The sequence below is a fragment of the Gymnogyps californianus genome, chromosome 1, assembly GCF_018139145.2.
Source record: "Gymnogyps californianus isolate 813 chromosome 1, ASM1813914v2, whole genome shotgun sequence".
Taxonomy (NCBI): Eukaryota; Metazoa; Chordata; class Aves; order Accipitriformes; family Cathartidae; genus Gymnogyps; species Gymnogyps californianus.
In genome coordinates, this window is record NC_059471.1 from 83,466,367 (window position 1) to 83,483,115 (window position 16,749).

Consider the following 16,749-nt stretch of genomic DNA (forward strand, 5'->3'; position numbering starts at 1 on the left):
TTCCCATTTGGCTGTTTTCTTTCATTAAGTCATGAGCTTATGAATGGATACTTAATGAAAACATGGTTGAAAAGCAGCTGGAAAACTCCAGTGATATTGTGAAGCCATTGAATTGGTGTCCTCGGGGTCTGTCCCTCAGGTGTAATTCCCACAGTGTGCAGCTTACAAAGGTATGTCAGAGCACCATGAGGTCCTTATCAACTGAGCATTTTCTGATGGTTCATAACGGGAATGGCAAAAGAGAGGTGTCATTTCAGGGGAAACTGCTCTGATGGACAGGTGTCCAGCACGCAGCAGACACACGTATGTCTTAGGGATCTGATTCTTGCCAACCCTGCCTGCTTACTGTCAGGGGGCAGTGAGGGCTGGCTGCTCCCCGAGGGACTAGCACTGCTGCGGCATCACTGGAGCAGGGATGGATGGCCCCTGGATGGGTTGAAATGGAACTCCTGAGCCCATGAGGGGTGGTGGTGGTGATGGGGAGCAGGTACTCAGGCCCTATTGGAGACCTCAGGGCCCTGACACTTGATGTATCACCATTTGCTCTTGGAAATCAGAGTGCTGTAATGAGGTGATCTTTAGCTAACACAAACCAATATCACTGGGTATATTTCTAATATTTTCTCTCAGAATTTACCCTGTTTTTAACTGTAAACAGAGCAGTACTTAATTCTTTGATGAAGTTTCAACAACATTTTATCCTTCCTCCCCTCTCTTACCTGTGCGGAGTGGAGAATCCCCAAACGATACTGCAGCAAGACCATATTACCTGTGAATCCCTTGGAAGGGGAAACAGTCCCACAGGCTGCTGGGTTAGTAAGGCACACTGAGAGGTCCTCTTGGCTCTCACTGCAGCTAGAGGTGTGCTGCATGGTGGGACATCTGCTGTTATAAGGACTTTTTCTAGCTGTTGAACTACATGGCGCTTTTCCAATACCTGTTGAATGGGTTCACCCAGAAAGTCAAGACAAATCTGCACTTTTTTGTTTTACACATTGGCTCTGATGGCCCCAGGAGATCTGGCAGCTTTATTTTGTAAGGATCTTTGTGACTACCTATGATCCACACCATAAGTCATCGTCTTACCTGAGAACTTCCACCTGGCATACAGTATCAAGAAGAAAAGTGCTTAAACCTTTTTACAATGCCCCTTTCAAAAAAATATCCCAGTGAAGAAAAGAATAAATCTCCTCTGGAGAAGGTAACTGTCTACTTTTTTTTTTTAAATTCAGATTTTCTTTTGGTTTTTCATTTGCAAGGGCAAAGAATGCAGAAGGATGGAATGTTTTGAAGTTTTGCATAGCCTATGCACCTCTTTTCTATGAAACAGAAAAAATTATTGAACTTATATACTTTTGAAGTCAGTGACCTTCTGATTTGATTATTTCAGCAGTCAGCATCATGGATAGTCACATTTCCAGGCAGCACCATGCTCTTCTACTATACATATCACTCAAAGGTCAAGATTTAGCAGCGCTCTTACACATGTGTTTTAAACTAGAGAAGTAGTCTGTTAATTGAAACTGTACACAAGCACTAGCGGTTATCTGGCCTTGAAGTAGGAGCTAATGTTTTCTTTATTGCAATGGACATAAGCTATACTTTTAATCTCACTGAATAAGTGGGCTTTAAGAATGTACTTAAGTGCCTTTCCAGTTCTTCCCAGAGCTGGAGCCTTTGAGAATTAGTGTTGCTAACTTACGAGCCCAGGAAAAAGCAAAGGCTTATTTATCTATCACTTGTGAGGTAGGTAGATGAAAAATACCAGGCTGTTTCAGGTAGATTCCAGACAAAAGAGGAACTATTAAATCTCTCTTAGTAAAAGTAATATGTATGAAAAATGGATTACTGTCTATTTTGACTGATCTGAAAAAGAGTATGTTAAGGTGAACCTGGTTATGGTCATACACAATACTGACTAAATAAATGCCAGTGAGGTAATGTACAGGCAAAAAAAAGAGAAAGTGAGACTAACCCCAAAATCTACATTACAATGTAGATTTTCCATTTCCAGGGAAACATTGTTTGAGATATATTTGTGTGGATCAAGAAAGGGATTGCTCTGGCCCTCAGGTAGCACGTGCGGTAGTGTCATGTTACCTCCAGGGACAGCTCTAACAATTGTTGTGCAAGAGCCTTTCTCCTTCAAAGATAGTAATTTGCATTGGATTCAGATAAGGTTGCATCCTGAATGCAAATATGATCATAACTAATACAAGGAAGGGACAGGCATAATACTGCACTATTATGGTTATACTGTAAAATCCATTACGTTTATAGGAAGCTCCTGACAGAAATAGCTTGCCTTCTTAAATAGCACTAATGAAAAAAAGGAGGACAAAAAGTCTTTGATAAAATGCCACCACCCCAATGTCCTTGCAATATATTAGCCTGAAATAGCACATTGATGATGTATAAATCTATGGAATTACAATGGGGAAACATGAAGAGTACAAAAGCACACATTTCCAAGGGCATTTCCATTATGCAACCCACTGCTGTGAGTCAATAGACTTAATTCATTATGTCACTGTCTGATAATTAAAAGGGGAGGGTTACTGAGGATTTTTGACTTTATTGATTTATCAAGGAATCAATGGGAAATTAGCATATTAAGAGTTCTGAGACCCAGAATTATCTGTCTTACATTAGAGTTTCTTAATAACCAGAGCAAAGTTTCAGTTTTCTTTGACAGAAGCAGTGGCGACTCTCCCAGCTGCTGTTGAAGTCAGTGGCAAAATTCCTGCAGATACTGGAGCGAGCTTTCATGGGACGACATTGATGTTGATGTCGTTACCTATGTCTCTCCTCTCCTAAGGACAAATGACCTTAATTCTGGGCCAGGAATCTTGGCAATCATCCAGATGATGCTGCCAGCCACTGCCCTAAATCTTGCCCAGCAACGTTGAGAAGAGACAGCCTGCCCATATGTCTGTCCTGGTGACTCCTGGTACCATGATGCATTGTAGTGCCTGTTTGCATTAACCTTACCTGGCCTAGTGATGCTTGCTGGATCTGCTCCATGCTCACTGGTCCATGTGAGCCCAAAACTTAATTCTGTTGGCTTGGACAGAAGAATGGATCCATGGCCACTTAAGGAAGGCACTGCTGTCATCAGAGCTGCTTTTGATGGGCCAGGCTGCCTTAGTGACTTCTGCACTGTGCATGGGCCTGAGGTCCTGGAATAAGAGTAAATGCTCTTGATTTGGCTGTGGTCACAGCCAACCCCATGCACTAAATGAAGAACGAACAGATTGCGGAGGCACTGCTATCAGCTGAATGGCAGGCCGTGGTGGCAGACTGACATGGAGTTTTGGCATGAAGCACAGGAGAGATGTGTATGAGTAAGAAATTATTTGCTGGCCGTAGCAGATGCCGTGTACTTTAATAATAACAGTTAGTAACACTAAATATAGAAATATTAATGTAACATTTCTAGTTTTGAATAAATTTCTTCAGTTTTAAAATGAAGTTAATTTTAGTTTAAAATAAAATCCTACAGAAGCTGGTGAGCCTTTATGCAACTAATTTAAAGCATTCTGTAAGAACAAGGGCTCACGACTGCAACCTCAAGAGCACATTTGATTTAATGCTTTCTAAGTATTATTTGCTTTCCCTCTGGCAGAGGTAATTAGTGGCTCCCTAACCCCCTCAGAGTCTGATTTGCCTTAATTTACCATTAAAATCATGAACTGATTATTTTTTAGCTGTGTCATGTATCTATAATTCTGACCAAGAACATACTGCATAGGATGAGCCTGCACTAGTAGGTAAATGCTGGAGCTGACTTTTTGTTATTTCTGCCTCCATGTTTTTTTTTTGTAACAGAAGGCTCATCCTGGCACATCTTGATGTTTTGGGCAGTATCCCAGTGGAATTTAACTGGACTAGTTGCATAACTGAAGTGGACACTGTTTGGTGCAGTCAGATCCGTGTGTTCATTCAACATGAAGTATAAAGATTCACCATTTCAGTATGTGCCCAAGCTTAAAATTTCTGGGAACAGACAATGAACTCTCCAGCCTATTCTGTGTTTTGCAGCAGCTTGCATTCACAACTCTGCCAGTCCTGAGTAAGGGAACATCTCTGAATATCATCAACTGCTTAAACATCATTTGCTTTCCTAGCCCTTCCCTTTGGACTGGCCTTTTCAGTATTCGGTTTTTATTTTAAAATCTCCTTCGTGTGCTACAAGGCATTCCAGGTACTCTGGTAAAAAGACAGGTCAACAGGAATAAAAGAACCTAGCTATTCCCTGACATACAAAACAGGCAGCTTTCTGAGTGTTTTATTAGTGATGCTCGCAAGCAAATGAAGAGCAATCAAGCAAAACTGACAATCTAAAACTCACAGAATGGCGATCCATCGCTATGCAGGAGTGAGTTATGCAAAATGCAAGCTGAAAAACAAAGGGCTAATGCTACTGGTACACACAAGAGCTAATTTAAGAAAGCCCCAAATCATCCCTTTTCAGAGACAGTGACGTTGTCTTGTTAGTATGATGGTACCTAAAGTCTTTTTCTTTGAAGCCACAGTTAGAATTACGTTGTCACTTTTCTCTGCTGTGGCTGCAGTTAATTTTCAATTCACTGTTTCATTTCACCATGTTACGTTTTACCCAATCAAGTAAAATATTTTAATACTTACTGATAGTGCTGTATCCCACTCCATTCCATGTTGCATTTCAAGTTCAAGATGGGTTGATTATATTGTAGCAAAAGCCACTATGGTAGGATGCCTTCTGGTAGACCACCAACATCATGGAAAGCATTTGCACATGATATTTCTGAACAAGGGATTGTGTGTATGTCCCTGAATTAAATAGGCATGGCAATCTGTGGGTTTGTGAGAAGGCAGAAGAGGAGGCCTGGAAGTGGAACGCTGACTTCAAAAAGTGGGTTTGGGGGAAGCCTTGTGAGTCTTGCTATTTGCTGGAGCAGATGGAGAGTCAAGGCATGGTAGGAGAGAAGCTATTGAGGGAGGGAAGGCACCTGGAGAAGACACTGCTGTCATGGCACAAGACCAAGGAAAGGCATGAACAACCAGCTCTTGTAGGGGCCAGGCTTCTAAATGCTTGCTTTCTTGATCCATAAGAGACTTGATACATCTGGCTTCCTCCAGCAAATGAAAGGGGGACCTGGCAAGGTGAAAGGGGGAGAAAAGTTGGGTCTGTTGATTTCTTATAGACCAGAGGAACTGAAGAATAGTTTTGCAAAGGAGCAGTGTAAGAGGTCAGCAGGACTAAGCACTCTGGCCCTCAGGGCATGATATCTCTACTACAGTTATGCACAGATGCTCTCCTGTCACTCAGGCTGGAAAAGCCGGACAGCAGGCCTGGCATATGTACAAACGCCTGTGCTCAGTTTATTTAAATATACACTTAGAGGGTTTTGTGTACTGAAGGCTGGAAACTTGCTCTGTGCTACCACCATATTTTGGAGTGGAAGAAAAACCATCTCGTTGAGATCCCAGTGTTCTTGCGGGCTGGCTCTGCCCTGGGGAGCCCTGCAGATGGCCCTTGGCATCTGTGAGGGGATGAACCAGCTCCCCAGCACAGACGTAACACTGGCTCTGTCTGTTCCCCTGGATGCTGAGTCCTTGATGGGGGGCAGGTTCAGTTTTGTTCGGCTGCTGTGAGATGTTGCAGCTCATTTAAACCAACAGACTGCGTGTACAGGGGGCTGTAAGTAGGAGTTTTTTCCTTTTTAGCTCTCCAGTCAGTCTGAAATAGAGGGGTCTTTACGCTCTACACTTCTGTGCATACAGGTATGCTTGAAAATGCATTCATACATTTGGTGGACAGAAAGTACAACATATCAGTCGTTCTTCTTGCTGGTCTACATTTAAGACATTGAGTGAAAGGAAAATATGTGTTAATGGCACAGTGTGTGGTAAAAAAGTAGGCTGCGATGACTAAAATACTACTTTCTCAAGGAAAGTAGCTACTGTATGAAATATTTCATAATCCAGAGGAACCTCACAGATCTCAGTTTACCCCTTTCAAAATATTGTACATGTAAATCGTCTGCTCAAGATATGTGTGATTCAGCTTGTGCTTGAACTTGCTCCTTACCTTCTCAGTTGCAATATGGACAGATTCCAGAGAAATAAATATATTCCAAAGTGGATATTCCAAAGATAATGCAAACACTGATGTGCTGAAATTTGACACAGGACATCATTTCCACTAAAAATACTGTTTATAAGAATAAGCACAGAGAAAGCACATTCTATATATTTGGTCAGACACTTTTTCCTGAATGACTGAGTCTTCTCTGATGTATCTCATAAACAAATTTCATTTTACATATGAAATGATGTATTACACAACCCTACTAAATAGGCAGACTGGGATTTTCTTTTGCAAAAATCTGATTACAATCATCACAATTGGGATTAGAATTTCAAAACAGGACTTTACACAATTTTGCAAAAGTCCTCCTCAATCAAGACTTACAGAGCAAGACATTGCACGTATTCTGTTGCCAAGACAAGAAACTTCCACATGGTCAGAAAGCTGGTAACTGTATTGAGAATGTAGTAGCAACCACATGCTTTAGTGGGCATCTACCATATCTTATTGTCAATGCTTATAAACTGAGTATTTGGGATCAAAACGGAAAAAAAAAGAAAAAAAAAATTGGACTATGTCTGCCCAAAAAGAGTATTGCACAACTAGAGCTTTTTCCGTAGTTGCAATGGTGAGTCTTGGCTGCTTATCGTGGCTAGTGACAAAATGGCAAAGAGAAGTAAGAATCACATTAAGAGATGGAGAAACAAAGGCACTGTGAAGCTGAGATTTTTTTCAGGCCCCTCAGAGGCTGATGGAAGATCTGAGAACAGCACCTGTTTAAAAGCTACATAAAACAGCTGTGTGCCAAAACATGCCCTGTATTACAAGTCCAAAATCAGAAGGATTTTATTCTGTTCTATGGAAGCTGGATATATTTTTCAGCTGATTTGAGGCCTCATGGTCAGAAAATATAGAGTTATTATATGGTATAAGTGTAATCAAAATAAAGCTTGAGATGCTGAATTTCTCTTCAGATCATTCTCTCTCCTGCACTTAAAATACTGCAGACTTGAGAAATGTCAGATTACAACAGTGAAGGGGAGTCTTCCCTAACCAAGCACCCCCTTGGGTGTAAGCATGATTCTTCGCATGAGCTATTTATAGGAATACAATCTATGGCAGAACATCAGCCCCAGATACTACACTATATACTTCTTAGCAAACAATCTGAGAAAATCCATTATTATTGGATATATTGGATTATCTGGGAGTATAACTAAGTAATAAGCGTGCATTCCTGTGTGAGAGAAAAACATACATTAATATTCGGTTGTTTGTCAGCAATATGCAAAAAGTTTACCAAAATTATGAAAGAGAACAAAGGTCATCTTTCATTTGTACAAATTGATTTTAATTAATCTAATTAATTTCTATATCCCATTGTTTCTGGCAATAATGAATACAGAATTGTGCCGAACATATACTATGAACCTGATACAAAAAGCTTTGGCAGTTTCACATTCGATAATTCACAGCCACATGCTGAACCCTAAGAACTGCTCCTTCTGTAATGCTGTAGTGCAAACTAGAAAGATAAATTGGAATTTAACTGGGCTAGATAAATGAGCCCATTACCAAGGTTTAGTTCACTGTCATTTTGAGATGACAGACAAAAGATCTGTACTTTACTTGATATTACGAATAAGTCATCATTCTAGAATTTTTCAAGCAGATGTGCCTTTGGAATTAATAATTTACTCATTCCTATTATCTTAGTATGTCTAGGCAATATTTTTCAGGCTGTGCTATCAGCAGAAACACAAACAAGCAGGATGCCTGTGCTGTGGTAGGAGTCCATTGCAAGGTCATGGATAGCCATAAATACTCCCTTTCAGTTTCTGTGCTTGCATCACTGCCTTTCTTCAGTTCCTTTCTTTATCCACCTGGAAGAGTTATTTGCGCAGAATTCACATGCTACATTCAACAAATCACATAAGGATGGTTTCAAAAAATTGGTGCCCCTGTGCCATCATCACCATGATATGTAGCATAAATATTTGGAAAATTCTTCCTATTCCTCTCATTTTCAACATGTCAGCGACTGCTAAGCAGGTTGTCTATGACCAATCATGAAGGGTCCATGCTTCATAGGACTCCCCTATGACAGGTTTGTATGTTATCAGGGATTAAAAGAAATGTCTGAATTTCTCCTCTGGAGGGAGCCTAAGTCCTGAGTCATGGGTTTGTTTGATTTTTCCTTCAGTGAAACAGAGACCAGTCTCTCCAATGAATTCCCCAATTCCCAGGATAGTTTCTAGGATCAAAAAGGAAAAAATACTCTTATGCTGACTTGAGGCAGTGTTGGCTGACTGATACACATCAGATGTTCAACTTCCAAGGCAACTGTCAATATACTCACATGCTGTCTCTCAATACCATGGACATACACAGACCTGAAGCCATGACAGCTGATGGGAGAGCAAACACTTCTCACAGGTCCAGAAAATTGTGTTGCAGATCAGGAAAACCTCTGCCAGGAGAACAAGTTCTTCAAATGGAAGCGATTACCAACAAATGCAGCCATATAACATGTGGGCTTCCTCCAGGAAATCACTGTAAAATCTCTGAGTACTTATCACAGTAAAGAGACCCTCATAGTTTATTTAGCTTTATATAGTGTCTCAGAAATCTTGGATGGTGCAGTTGCACTCAGTCTTCTTTTAATCATTGGTATTGAAAATTTTCCAAAGGAGAATTACAATTTTAACTACTCAGTCCTCCCACGTCTTATGCGTTACATTTTTGAATGTTTCCCAGAATGCACATTATATCCTTTCACCCTGAACTATCTTTCTGAACCCCAACAGGCAGCCAGGACTACACCTGAGCTGCAGGCACTGTGACTGACCCTTTAACCCATGCATTATTCCACAGCTGTAACAGAGAGCACACTTGAAATTCACCTCCAATGTGCTCTCATGACTCCCTATAAACAAATCAATCACTTGCTTGCCTTTTCCCTGAAATTACAGTCACCACTGAAAGAAAAGGAATCTGCCTACATTAGATCTTTTTTTGGAGCTTGACTTTATTACCCTGACAAGAACATACCATTTCAGGCTGTCATTTCTTGCACATTCAGCTGTAGATGGGTTTCCTAAAGGTCAAGTTATCTCATCCCAAAGAATATCAGTATGGATTGAAAAGCATATAAGAGTGTAGCTGGTGTGAGACAGCAAGGCTGACTGAAGCAGAATTCAGAGGTCATTTTCTTCTGGTATCAAAAATATGCCAAATCAGAAACCTGCAAAGCACTGACATGGTGTAAGTCACTAATCTTTATAGAATATTAGGAACTGGAATTAGGTACTGGGTCAGGTGCCAAGTTCAAGAGGGCAATACAATAATCAGTGTTCAGCAGAAACCATGGATAGTCCCTTGTCTCATCTTCCTTCGTGAATATCTACAACAGGACATATGCTCAAGAGTACCTGCAAAAAAAAGTTATTCTGCAGCAACCATGATTCTTCAGTGCTCTGTATTCACTGAGCCTCTGTCTTTCCCTGCTTTTTGCAGAATAGCAAAGATACAGAGTTTTGCTGCTCCTCTGCCATCAAAATCCTTACACAAGAACGTAGTGAAGCTGAAGACACATGTTCAGCCACAATTAACCAAAAAGGTGGTTTTTTCAAACCTTCAGCAAATGCTACCTGCAGGGTAGCATCCTAGTGGCACTGGAAGGAGTAGCAGGCCATTCTTCAAAGATGCTTGAAACATGGATTTGGTCTTACTGACTCCAGACATGAAAGGTAAGTGAAATATCTGTACACCACCACTACCTCTGGGATCTGAAAGCTGTCCTTGAGAGATTGAGATATATTGATCAAAGAATCATTTAGAGACAGAGACTCTCATAGATAAGCTCCATGCTATGACCAAGCTCTAGATGAGAAGGTTTGTCTACTTGAAACCTTTGCTCAACACCACAAATACTTCTAATTGTGCAACTCCCATCAGTGGAAACTGCCAGCTGCTGAGAGGGGTCTTTGTGAAGTTCCCAAGTGGGAGTAGAAAAGCCATGCTAAAGAAGGGAAGTGTGTAAAAAAGCATTTTGCGCCAGCATTTGGTTCCCCCTACTGCCTTTTTTTTTTAATTCTGACAATATAAAAGAGCATTCTCACAGGTAATACAGCCATACATCTCTCTGTCATTCTCTATACTGTCTCTGGCCTGAGAGCATATCAGAAGAATGGACTGGAGGAAGAGTTTATGGGGGTGAAGACTTTTCTGGTCGCTGTCACCCGCGAAGAAACCCACAGGAATATGTCAGGCAGCCAAGTAGATGAAATTCACATATGCTAGTGTTGTGCCCTTGTTTGGGATGCCAAAGAGTTCAGGAAGCATATTTTCTCACCTTCCACTAAGGCTAAGGTGCAGCAAACAATCCTGTGCCTTGCAGGAGAAGCCTCTGAGATCTGTGTTGATCACCCTGCATACAATAGGATGTAAGGAAAATCCAAAGCTTCTGAGTATCCCAAAAGAATCCGGTATAGAAAAACAGCATGAAGCCTGCCTGCTTATTCTTGAATATAAGAGAAGAAAGCCCTCAAGAGTGATCTGTTGAAGATGATTCTAGGTATTAATTCGATGTAGTAATGACTGCATGCTTCCTCTTAGGCAGTTAACCATAGTGAGTCTTTTGACATTAAGATGTCTGAAATTATTAATCTATTTTGTTTATATCAGCTGATTCCCACATAACTCTATAAAATTCAGCATAAAAATATAAATATATAATGTTGTATAACATATAATTTTTAACCCTTACACATTTTTTGTTCTTGCATTATTATTCCATGCAGCAATTGAAAGCTGTGGAACAAATAGGAAATTCTGGCTTACTTTCTTCTTTCAGGAGTGCAGCAGTGATTCAGTGGTGTACTAGAAGATCAAAAAAAGGAAGAGTATGTCCCTTGAGCCGGAGATAACAAGTTGTCACTGTATGTGGTGCAACAGCAATTGTGCTAGAAAGCAAAATCCAAGATTGTTATCGAAGTAAGAAAGGCTGCTTACAAAGGGCAAAACTGAGATGTTTTGAAATGACATAGCAGAACATTTGTGTTTTAAGAAAAAAGCAAACCCAAGTAATATAGTTATCATTGTGTTACTGTAAGAAAGATGTAAAGAGTTGGGATCATGCAAAACATAAACTCTATTTTATCCAAGGTTATATACAAAGCTTGTCTAGAGGAAAACCTTTATCTCCATACTGACTCATGGATGGTGGCAAATGCTCTGTGGGGGTGGTTGCAGCAATGGAAGCAGAGCAACTGGCAACGCAGAGGTAAACCCATCTGGGCTGCTGCATTGTGGCAAGATATTGCTGCCTGGCTAGAGAACCTGGTTGTGAAAGTAGACGCTCATGTACCTAAGAGTCGGGCCACTGAAGAACATCAAAACAACCAACAGGTAGGTAAGGCTGCTAAGATTGAAGTGGCTCAGGTGGATCTGGACTGGCAACATAAGGGTGAATTATTTATGGCTCGGTGGGCCCATGACACCTCAGGCCACCAGGGAAGAGATGCAACATATAGATGGGCTCGTGATTGAGGGGTGGACCTGACCATGGACACTATCGCACAGGTTATCCATGAATGTGAAACAAGCGCTGCAATCAAGCAAGCCAAGCGGTTAAAGCCTCTGTGGTATGGAGGATGATGGCTGAAACATAAATACTGGGAGGCCTGGCAGATTGATTACATCCCACTCCCACAAACCCGCCAAGGCAAGCGCCATGTGCTTACAATGGTGGAAGCAACCACCGGCTGGCTGGAAACATATCCCGTGCCTCATGCCACCGCCCGGAACACTATCCTGGGCCTTGAAAAACAAGTCTTATGGCAACATGGCACCCCAGAAAGAATTGAGTCAGACAACGGGACTCATTTCCAGAAAAATCTCATAGACGCCTGGGCCAAAGAGCACGGCATTGAGTGGGTGTATCACATCCCCTATCATGCACCAGCCTCCAAGAAAATCGAGTGACACAATGGGTTGTTAAAGACTACATTGAGAGCAATGGGTGGTGGGACCTTCAAACATTGGGATACACATTTAGCAAAGGCCACCTGGTTAGTCTACACTAGAGGATCTGTCAATAGGGCTGGCCCTGCCCAATCAGAACTTTTACGTACTGTGGATGGGGATAAAGTTCCTGTAGTGCACATAAAAAACATGCTGGGGAAAACAGTCTGGGTTACTCCTGCCTCAGGCAAAGGCAAACCCATTCGTGGGATTGCTTTTGCTCAAGGACCCGGGTGCACTTGGTGGGTGATGTGGAAGGATGGGGAAGTCCGATGTGTGCCTCAAGGGGATCTGATTTTAGGTAAGAATAGCCAATAGATTGAATTGTATGATGTTGATTGCTATATAACCCTGCCACTGTATCTCATTATTATTGTAATTGTTATATGCTATATCAATGGTATTACAGTAAGAATCACTTAGATTAATGAAGAATGAACTTTGATAAAACTGAGAGAAGCGCAGTAGTGATGGAACCAGGACTGACTTCAGCATGCAACAACCCAACACCACACACCACCCTCCTGCTGTGCCCAATGTCACCCGCCCGCCACACCACACCGAAGCGCGATCCTGTTCTGCCGACTGAGCGGACTTTGCACCATCCCTCCTGCCCAGACAGACTGTTACGACAGACGGAGCCCAAAGTCATGGACTGAATGAAGTCAACAGACGTTTGACAGAGATGGCCCATAGACTGTGGTAATAATATCTATGTGTATAAATTAAAGGACAGGAAAAGTGATGGTGATTGATTGGAAATGTATCGGAAAGTGTGGGATCTGGGCATGACACAAATGGTATAGAATAAGGGGTGGATATTGTCCTGGTTTCAGCTGGGATGGAGTTAATTTTCTTTTTAGTAGCTGGTACAGTGCTGTGTTTTGGATTTACTGTGAGAATAATGTTGATAACACGCTGATGTTTTAGATGTTGCTAAGTAGCGCTTATCCTAAGTTAAGGTTTTTTCAGTTTCCCATGGTCTGTGAGCAAGCAGGTGTGCAAGAAGCTGGGAGGGAGCATAGCCAGGAGAGCTGACCTGAACAAGCCAAAGGGATATTCCATACCATGGAACGTCATGCCCAGTATATAAACAGTGGAGTTGGCTGCGAGGGGCTGATCGCTGCTTGGGCATTGGTCAGTGGGTGGTGAGCAATTGCATTGTGCATCACTGGTTTTTTTTTCCTGAGTTTTATTTGTTTTTTTCTTTTTTTTTTCCTTTTTTTTGGTTATATTCCTTTTCATTACAATTAGTATTATTTTTATTATGTTCTATTATTATTATTAACATTATAATTTATTTTAGTTATTAAACTGTTCTTATCTCAACCCACAAGTTTTACCTTCTTTCCCGATTTCCCTCCCCCTCCCACTGGGAGGGGGGAGGAGTGAGGGAGTGGCTGTGTGGTGCTTAGCTGTTGGCTGGGGTTAAACCATGACATTCACTTAAATACCTGATAGGTGCCAGGCTCAATCATGTTTTGTAACTTTCTATTTGCAAATAAGCAGAGAATATGATTTTATTTGTGTAGCATTTGTGGAACAGTTGGTTTCATACCGATTTAACGTGAAGCTGCATATTTGTCCACAGACAAGAAATTTGCTATGTGTTATTCATCATTCTTTAGCTTAAAATATGGGAATAAGAACAATACCTTGTGAATTCAGTTATCTGTGAGATGCCTGGAGCCGTCAATCAATCATGTTAAAATACTCATTTAAAAGGACTGAGTTCTAAACTCTATGAAAATCTAATTTGAATAAGCAAACCTTTAATACAGATTTGAAGGGATATGCCTTGTTTTCCTGCTTTATGTATTTCTGAAAAGCATTTCTACTCCAAGAATGTAAAGCTTCTGGTCTTACCCTCCTTGGACGAAACATTGCTGAAGAAATGCACAGAGAACCAAGTCATCTGCAGTATGTTGAGAAAAAGCTGCCCCTGTCCTTCAGCGTGATCCAACAGGGTACTTGCTCTATGGGATTGACTATACAAATGGCTAAGGGCTGCCTGGGAGGTAATGAGTACTTCAATGCTTATTAAGGTGTATGGGTCTCAGTCTCCTTTATCCTAATGTTTTTGGATTTGAATGCATCTTTAAAGTGAGGGCAGCTACTTTTACACTCTCTTTAAAGCATCTTTAAAGAAAAATTGGACCCTATGAGAAGCTGGGAGTATTTAGCACCCTTCAGAGTCAGCTTCCCTGCCATTTTATTTTTCTGATTGTCACTTCAGCCTGAAAACAACAGTTTGTGCAGTTCCATGTAGAGATCATTTTATAGATTTAGAAATCTGTAAAGAAAATCGCAGAGGGGCCAGGAACTTCAGAGATCAGTAGAATCACAGCAGTGCTCCTGTATAACTCGTGGCACGGCGCAGCAGTGGGTGCAGTCACACGCAACCCAGTTTCTTTGGAAAGGTGATGGAAGACAGATTTTATCATACGCATGCCGCTCTAGTTCTCAAATGCAAATATGGATGTCCATAATTTACAGCTTAACATTCTTTTAAGGTTTATTTTTTATTCTCTCTCTCTGTCTCTGTACAATTGTGCAGACATGCTGTCTGAATAATTGCAACAGTGGAGCTTGTGTTTGGAAGAGAGATCTAGATTATGGTGTGAGGTTTCCAATAAGTTCTGTGACTGTGATGCATTGTGAGCATTTCAAATGCACTGTGAGCATTTCAGCAATTTCCATTTGCAATAGCCACATGGAGAACTTTCTCTCACAAACAACCTATTTCTCAAACTCAGAAACCTTAGATAAGGGTTGTCTCTCTTCACTCACACCAAGGATGGGCAAATCTGTTCAGACAAAAGTAAGATCTGGAAGAAGCATTTATCAAAAAACCTCAGTCAGCTCTGCATATAGCCAGTTGGGAGGTAGGGTTTCATCCGGTCCTTCTGCTAAAATTGCTCAGGGACACCTCATAAATCAGAGGGAGAACAGACCTGTGGGCCCTGGATGGATCCGGCATGTTTTAACCATAGGATGGGACTAGAAATCTGAAGGAAATACTGCAGGGTAAACGCTCTCAGAAAAATGCTGATGCTCTCAGAAAATGAAGTCATTAGGAATATCACACAAAGCCTGTTCTTGTGACATTGTCCATGGGATTTCTTAGAACAAAACCTTTTGAAAGCATGTACAACAGAGGAATTATACTGTAAATGAGTGGGAGGAATTTGTCTTATGATGAACTGAGGATCGCTTCCTTGGTTTTCTTAGTAGCCTAGAACAAATTAGCTGGAGCTTCATTTTCTTTCAGGAGAGCTGTTCCTCTCCTGCAGCCACAATAATCTATCTTCCTGGCTATAAGTGATGTGAGGAGGTTTAATGTGTATCTCTTCAGTGATAAATAAATCCACCTTCTGTATAGGATTGTGTACCCTCCTGATGTGAGTCTTTTGTTTGAAAAGGATGATGCTGTTCATGGAACAAACACTTCTCAGAAATAACACTGTAGAGTAAAAGCTGACCTTGAAAGCAGCAAGGTCATTTACAGTTTCCAGTGATGAGGCAACACATGATAGATGAAGGGAATCCCTGGAAAAATGGAGTATGGTGTGGGATGGTTCATACCCTGTCTCTGTGGAGCAGTTGTTGAGGGTCAGCAACTCATTTGAGTTTTAGCGAGGAGGGAAGTGTGGGAGGGTTCAAAAGCCCCTTAAGACATTCACTGTGCCTGAAGAGAAGCCATTTTCTGTTTGCCTGTGGCTGGAGACCAGCTGAAAATAAAATTGCCGGGAAAAGGAAGCATTAGGTTACCCTCTTAGACCATCCCTTGCTGGTGCAGCATTGTTCTCAAAAATAAACCAATTTCTGCTTTTTGACATGAGATAATTTTGGAGCTTGGATGATTTTGCTTTTCAAGGAATTATCTGTGGAAAAAACCCCAACCTCCTGACACAGCCAAAGTTACACTGACTGTTGTATAACTATTTAGACTGCTATATTGCTAAAGACCATCTGATTCTCCACTGCTCTTCACAGTGTACCACTGTTCTGGCTGCTGGTAGTATGTGGTATCCATAGGCATAGGTGTAATGATCCCAGACAGAGACCAGTTTTTGGGCTGAGGCAACCAGCACATAAGCCCCCTGGCTCACCCTTGGCTACAGTGCACACATTAGTCCAATACAAAGACGACATCAAGCCTTCCTTGGCCTGCTTCCCTGCTTCTTCCAGCCCTCGGGGCCACCATCAATACAGACCTGATACACTGTGATCTGAGCAGCAGGAAAGCCACTTGCCTTCTACTTTTTTTCCCTTTCAGGCACAATTTTTACCTGAATAATTCAACTACATCATATGGTCTCCTACTACTGATTTCAACCGCAGACATGGAGAGGCAGGGGAACCCATTTAATCTACATTGCAGGAGTACAGCTTCAGCATGTCTGGGAAGCAGCCACAGTGCTTCAGTCTGTCCAAGAAAGCCTTGAAGGATTAGAAAGGCAGATAGTGCTTCTGTCAAGGGCCCTGTGCCCCTGTTCTCCACTGCCTTGGTGTCCTAGCCCTTGAAGTAACAAGTGAATACAAAACAACATGTATCCCACAGAGCAGAGAGTGCTTATACTCCTTTGAGATACGCAGTGATTTGCAATGCAGTGGAGAAGCAGGACTTCATATCTTTCTGAAAAGCTTAA